An 8390-nucleotide genomic window follows, 5' to 3' on the forward strand; every position below is an offset into this window, starting at 1 on the left:
AAATTGGTAGGGGAACTCGCGGATCTTAGCGCGTGTCAAAACAAATTTTCCTTTTTCACCGTATGGATGGGTGTAGCATCAATGACATGTATGATTTTGTTGTGATTTTGTTCATACGAAAGGCAACGCTACCTTGGCATTCCAGGAATCATGTACACTGGATTGACTTTGAATCGTGAGATGGGGGGACCAATAATCCCCTATCAAGATTGAGACGTAGCTAGTCTCCATCACGGTATTGCTTTTTTTCTTTTTTTGGGATGGGGGGAAGGAATAATTCCATTGCAATGTTTTTTTTTTTTTTTTTCCATAAAGCTTGAGCTTATAGGTGGAGATGTCGCTCTTCATGCTGGGTTCCGTCCTTAAAGGTGAAATAGAGTTCTTGCCATCGTTGTTCTTTAAGCTTAAAGTCTTCTTCTGTGTTTGTTGTCTTGAGTGTCTAAATGGGGCTTAGCAGATGATTTGAAAAATGGATTTATTTCACCTGGAGGGATAGAACCCAGCATAAAGAGTGCAACTCAGCTTGTCCCCGTTCATCAACACTGCCGCACAACCAAGCCCTTCCAGATGCTTCAAAATCGCAAGGTTATCATTGGAGATCATGGCATGCCCGATGACGGCGCCCTCCAAACCCTCCAACGCGGCCCTCCAAGCCTCCACATTCCGCGTTATCCGGTGCTTGCTGTAGAAGTAGAAGGGCATCCCCTTGACACGGTCCAGGATGTCCTGGACCTTCACATCCTCGCAGCAGAGCAAGAAGCCATCTTGGGACATGGAGAGAAGCAGTGGTCGAACGCTGTGGGTTGGGGGTCCTGAGAGGCGGCTTTTCTCTAGATACAGGGGCTTGGAGAGCTTGGGATTGTGGGAGTGGGGAGACCGACGGCTTTGTTATGGTTTTGGAGGGGTTCGAGAGGGGGTTGAAGACGCCTGCCATTATAGGAGAGGGAAGGTGCTTTGCTTTGCCAGGGAACGGCTTGCACAGTTCTGCATGTTCCATATGGTTTTGATTGGTCGGTTACATCATATACTATTATAGCACGGTAATAATTACCGGTTAAATGGCGACTAATTCCCAGCCGTCCAATCTACAAACTAAAATCAACGGCCGAGATCGAACGGGGACACTAGCTTTTAGCCGTTTGATTTAATTGCTAGATCCTATGGCCACAAACAGAAGACCCGGCTAATCTTTGACCGTCCGATCAACCTTTGACCGTCTCGATCAACCTTTTTTCAAAAATTATTTTATAAAATCGAAAAATGATTTTTTATTTTTGAAAATCCCATATCGTGTCACGTGGTCAACTCATGGCCATCCTATCATGCCCCAATCCTCGGGTATGCAATATCCCTACCAATACGCCTCGAGTCATTAAGAACGACGTTTCGGGCGTGTCATCTTCCCATATATTTTAATTACGCATGTGGAAACGATAAACTCCTAGACAACAACCAATAAGCGGGGATAGGAAAGTAGGGTACACAACCAACAACTCAGCAGTAGAAAACATTCACTTCATTAGCAAATACTCATTAACCCTACTGAGCTACTACACTATACAACCCCATACTTTGTGGCGGTTCCCTATGACCAACAAAAAGATAGGTAGGTCGGGTCGGGGTTAAAGTCATATCTACTATAAAAGAGGGGCTACGACACCCTCGTCCTTCACACGTCTCCCCAAAAAGGTCTCCATCACAGCAGCCCATAAAAAAAATACTTGGGCGAAGGCTCGTAATTGGGATCATTGTAGTCCGACTTGGGTTCGGGGTCCTCAACTTCCCTGTCGGGCATATTGATATCCATCACGTCCCAGGTTTGGAATATAGTGGCCGTGATAGGCGGCCCCTCGAATCTCGAGATTGGCCCATAGAGAATGTCACCATCACGCATGTGCCGGGCAGCGAACCGGTGGGGCACTGGATACCCCAACCCCTCCTCTACCTACGGTGTCGTCACAAACTCGGTTCGGACTCGGAATGGGAAGGTACTCAATGCCGAATGATCGGTCGATGAGGACTCCGAATTGAACGTGACGGTCCTCCATTACCTTGGTCCTAAAAAAGAGTCAACGATAATGGGATGAGAAATAAATCTCGGTTAGTCAATGCCTAAACTCGGTTAGGGCGTTGATTCACTCAAGCGACCCTAAACATGCATCAACAATCGATAATAGAACAATAGCGGGCGTTAACGCCACGCTCTAGCTATCATAGGAATAAGCACAACCTAACAATATAACACAATCACATGTAAGCTTATCACGCTTTGGATCACACGTAATGCAATACTCGACTTGACTTAATAGTCACATCAACCAAGGCAAACAACTAGAACACCCAAACAGCTTGCATGCATAGAAAACCACATGTGTTCCGGTTCTTAAAGGCCATTCAATCCGATACACTAGGCGGTTGGTGCTTTTACGGCGAGATCAGACGCCGTTCCATTCCTTCAACAACGACAACTACTAGGTCGTGTGATTTTGATCGGCACGGCACGGTATAGCATGGCATAACGCACATTCCCGTAAGGAGCGTTAGTTTTCTTACAAGCCGCAACCGACATCCGACCAACTCGGTATTACGGATTGACGTGCATCCGACAAGTCGTGTGATTTCAATAGGCACGGTACGAACTTGTTAGGAAACTATCATATGACTCCATGAGCACACCGGATAACTAGTCAATTCTTATCTTTTGCATTCAGTTAAATGCTCACACGGTTGTCTTGAAAGACTTGGCATAAGGCCATTTTCGTGCTCAAATATGCAATTTGATTCCACACGTGGTCGCATGAATGCACAATTTATCACTAGACTTTGTACTCGATACATGGTGATTAATTCTTATATATATATAAACACACAGACATATATAGGCACCCATAACATTCGACAGTCAAACAATAACACCCACTATCCACTCGGTAGTAATAATTAATTAATTAATAATTAACTGTTCCGTTTGCAATTATTAGTCCGATTACTCATAGTCGAGCCTGTATTACCCAATCGATCCGATAATCTATCATCCGGTTGGCTCTAGCCAATCACTCGTTCGCGATCGAACAATTACAATCAATCACCAAATCCAATCTAACCATCAATTAGCCACGACCACCTAGCCGACCGGACTAACCTATTTAATTGTGGTAATTTAACCTAATCCGTGTCACTAACTAAAATCGCAATTTACACTAACTAAACTATCCCTAAACGTAATTAGCGATTTAATCAAGGATTAGGGGCTAACTCACAACTAGCGATTCGACGATGACTACGGTGGCGGTGGTGACTCTTAGCGGGATCGGCGGCGGTGATAACAACGGCCTACGGCGGCACTAGGGTAGGGCCGAGGTGGCGTCGGGTCATGGGGCTCACGGGATGGCGGCGGTGGAGGCTCGAGGGCGAGGGGGAGGTATCGCGGTTCGGGGCGAGGCAGAGGTCGTTGGTTTCACGGGTTTGGGAGGAATAAGGAGATGGGCCGGCGGTGGGGTTGGCAAGGGCATGGCGGTGCGACAGTGGACCGATGGATAGCGGCCGGGAACGACGATGGGAGGCGGAAGGACGGCGTGAGGCGGAAGGGTTCGGGCTTAGAGGAAGGAGGAGGATGGAGGTTGATGGCTCTCATGGCTCCACGAGATAACAGCAAGCGGCGGGACGAGCGGTGAGGAAGCGGCGGGAGGTCGGCGGTTTGGGGCCGCCGGCCCTTGTTCGGCGATAGCGGTGTAGCAGCGGAGGTGGTGGCAAGCCGATGCAAACAACAAGGGGGGAAGGGGGTGGTCGAGCGTGAGAGAGGAAAGGGAGAGAGAGAGAGAGAAGAGAGGACTTGAATTGACTTGGGTGGTTGAGAAAAGACAAGTGGTTGGGGACAAGACTAGTAAGGTCCACTAGGATCTCATCACATTTGAAAATCTTATCCTCTAGTGCATAAAGGCAAGGGCATTTTGGACAATTGATATTTTAGGATTGGTTGGTCATTTGGTAAAAACGATTGGGGATATTTTGGTACTTTCACAGCTGGGGTTATGTTAGGGCTAGGCTCGGGGCGAAAGGTCTCAAAACTACTACGTGACGACCGAACTACCGAAACCTAATCTATTTTGACCGACGTCTCAAGAATATCCAATTATCATCTCTTAATTCCTCAAAATTCAATATCTATATACCAGGCTGGAATCCAAGATTAAAACTTTCATTGAATGCGGTTATCTCACATACGTCAAAATTTCGGGACGTCACACGTCCAATTTGGTTTTATTTTTTTTGTTTTTGAAAATTATTCATATATTACGCTTGGGCGACGTGGCTGCCACTTGTCACCACGTCGGCGCCAGGTCGGCTATTGACCGAATCAACTTTGGTTGGCTAGTTATCGTCTTCTTCGCGGAGACGACAAACAAACGACCGAGAGATTTCTTGCGCCGATTGATGGCCAAACCTGGACCAAATCGGATGAAATTGGTCCCGATCCACTCGTCTCACTCTCCAGAATAACATATCCAAAATCTAGCCAAAGTTATCAACTATAATACAAGCAATCAAGCTTGTACAAAGCACAACAATGGCGGATCAAGCAAACAAACTAGAGCATAACTATGCAATTCCATCATAGAATAGCACCACAATAAGTTCGGGAGATTTACTTGAAGCTCCGATCAAGGTCTAAGTTGCCGGATTTCGTTGGCCAAGTCACGATAGATCTAGCTATGGCAGAGGTATCGACTTGGGGTTTTCACACAATATCAATGCAAAAGCGAGATGCGATCGTGCTTAGATGAGCTTAAGGAGTAAAACGCCTCAACTAATTTAAAAAATCATGGTCGGAGGGAACTCCGTCATGGATGCCTAATGAGAAGCTTGAGAGTGCGACTCACCGTTTTAGGAGATGCCGAGCTGCTGGAGTAGGTCCGATCACTTTCTTAGAGCTTCGTGAGGCTTCTTGAAGTGGTGATATAGCTCGATTTGCTCTCTGGAGGTCGAGACGAACTTGAGAAGCTTCGGTTCGAACACTCAACAATGGCAGATTCAGAGCTCTCTCTCTCTCTCTCTCTCTAGTCTGTTGCATCTATGGAATAGAATGAATCACCCCACTTTTCAAAAATGCGTCAATTCCATACTTACCCAATTTGAATAGATTTGGCATGCATGAAGGGGCCGACGTTCGACTAGCTCGCATGTGCATTTGGATCCAAACGGTGCCAAGAACGGAGAGGATTTTGTCCAACTCTATTAAGGTCTCTATCGCACGCGAATTGGCTTGGATTGGACTCTGTTTACACTCGTATTGACCCTAGGTACCATCACGGCATTGATTGAGTTCGCTAGACCAGCTCCGGCGACCCCAGGCAGTGAGAGTGGTGGCGATGGGTTCGGGCCGTTGAGGACTTCAATGCCTACCCCATGGCGTTGTTGATTGTGGCCGGGAAGGCCTCCAATTTTGGCGCCAAAGTTCAGCTCTTCCTCGGGCATTTGAACCTATGCGCGAAAGGGTATTTAGGGAAGAAGATGGTCGCCCGGGTCGCTGGGTCGGATCCGGTTTGACTCGGTCGACCTAAAAATGCTAAATTGACTCCCAAAACTTCACAATTAGTTAAATTAAATTGCGTAATTCGATTCGGGAGCATGAATTCTATTAGAAAATGTGATTTTTGTCAAAAATATGCATGGAATTATACAAAAGTCCCAAATTCTTGTTTTGACCCGAGAGAGAAAATTAATTAATTCAAACCCTAAACGGTTGAATCGAGCCAAACTAACCCCTCCATTGGATTCAAAATAATGAAACTAGAGGGTATCGGCCTTAGTTTTGCGAGTCCACCCCTAGAATTTGATTAATTGCATTTAAAGTGAAACCCAATGACTAAACTAAAAATAATTGTTCATTTAGGTCCTTTTAGTCCAAATTGTGCAATTATTCTAATTTCTGGGTCAAAATGAAATGTGAGGAACTAAAGTCAAATGTCATGAACTAGAAAATGTAAAATCTGAAAATAAAATGACTCAAAATGTAATTTTTGAGCCAATTCAAAATTATGCTTAATGAAGAAGCTTAAAGTCCCGATTGAATTTTTCAAATTTTAAGTGGTAAAAATGAAAAGGGAATTAAAATAAAAATATTAACTAATTTTTTGGCCACAAATGCTATTTTTCTTGATTTTCTAAATATTTTCCTATTTTTTGAAATATTAAAAAATGCGAGAGACATGAAAAATTATTTTTGGTTGAAAAATGGTTCTTTGGGCTTGGCCAAGGCTCACAAAGTTGATTTTTCAAAATTTTTTTTTGACTTTTTACGAATTTTCTATGAATTTTTTTAAAAAAAAAAAATGATTAAAAATCGGATGTCAACACAAATCGTAACATTGGTTTATTGTTCCAATGATTAAAGATTTGGAGTCTCCACTAATTATTTTTGATAAGTTGATTAGGAACCTAAATAAAGTATTGAGATAAATACTTTATTTCTACGAACTAGAGATTATGAGTCGGAGACGTGGTTACATCAATATGAATGCCCTTTTGATAACTTAAATTTCATGAAAAATCCTAAGTTTGGCAACTCAATTTGAATTGATTTCACTTCATGTTCAAAAATTATTTTTTCGATTTTTCGCTTGTTTAAATGGATGCAATGAGTGAGATGAATGCAAATGACATAAAAACTATACTAAATGGCGTGATGACATGCAATGCAAAAACATGCAAAATTATGTCATGTTATCCCATATGCAAAATTTAACTAACCAATTGAAGCATGCATGATGTCATGACATTAATACAAAACACGATGCAAAACACAAGACAATTTACTCTAACGGTATGTGAAAATCATGCACACAATTGACTATCATAAGATGAAATGAACCTAAACATGATTTCTACATGACGTAGCATAACAGGACAAGGGATAACAACAAGAGGATATGACATGGCAAGTAATGATATGCAATATGTGACCGTGTGACATGGCAAAACAGGAGATATGCAAAATATGGGATGGCAATTTATGCAATGATATTATGACGTACAAATACGCAATATGTCAAAAAAAAAAAAAAATGACGACATGCAAACATGATAAAATGAAATGGGATATGCAAAAGAAGACATACAATTTATGCAAAATGTGAAAAAATAATGACGTGCAAGTATGTGATATTTGAAAAATATGGTAGGCAAGATATGGTGATACTCGAAAACATGGAATGCAAACGTGATATGTGAAGTAACCTGAGATAATGCAAAACAACATGAGATATGCATGAGATAATACAAAATATATATTCTAATCTACATGAGATAATAATTTTTATTATTTTTTTACATGAATTTTTGGCAACTCGATATGTCCATGATTGACTCAATTTTCTTGATTTTGTTCCGAACAAACCCAATGAGATAAAGCTTCTAAGAAACTTTATCTTTCTAAAATTTTAATTTGATAAGATTTTTATGAAATTATAATATCTTACTAAATTTTTTAGGAGTTTTAGATTATGAGGAAATCAATTAAAAAAAGATATCCATGAAAGATTAAATATTCCAAATAAATCAATAAAAGCAATCAACAAGATCAAACCATGGATATTCACTTGATTCTCAAAAAAATTTACATTCCTAATCCAAAATTGGTTTGTTCAAATTAGCGGATCGGATCGAAGTAATCATAGATTTGATTGACTAATTTTCCATTTTTTGCTACAAAGGATCGTATCCAAATAATCACAAATAGAATTTGGAAACACGTTGCTCTTTAGGCAAAAATCTTTCCTAAATTGGGTTTAGGATTTTTGAATGTTCGAAAATATGCATGAAAGATGAGAAATAATTTAAATTGGAGAACATTATTAATAAATCAAATCAAGGCAAGATAACTTACACAAGTTGAAATATTTGAGAATATCTCAGGATACTGCGTTTCCCGTTTTGAAAACGATGGATTGGGATTGGCCTACGATGGTGGTCGACGATGGACTCGGCTTCTCGATGGGACTGTGGTGTGCTTCTTGCGGTGATGGCTACTCGGTGCCTTCGTCAGTGTTGGGGTCAGCGGATGAAATTTGGAAAATCCAATATTGGCTTGAACATGCATGGAATCGATGAGACGATATTGGAGTTCACACATGAAGTTGATGCCTTCACCCCATAACCTGCAAAAAGGAATTAAAAGTGCACCGGCTTTGACGAAGAATTTACTGGACCACCACTGATGCGCTGCTCGTTCATTTGACCGGAAAACAAAGACTCGCCCAAAAGCTGCTGGAAGTTGATCAAGAAGTCGTTTGATGAAGCCTCAAAGACCCACGTAATAACTGTGCTGATTTGGGAATCGTCTGGGAAAATCGTGAACAATGTATTTGATTTGGCTCCTGGAGATTCTTTGT

Source organism: Rhodamnia argentea, chromosome 5 (assembly GCF_020921035.1).
Source record: "Rhodamnia argentea isolate NSW1041297 chromosome 5, ASM2092103v1, whole genome shotgun sequence".
Classification (NCBI taxonomy): Eukaryota; Viridiplantae; Streptophyta; class Magnoliopsida; order Myrtales; family Myrtaceae; genus Rhodamnia; species Rhodamnia argentea.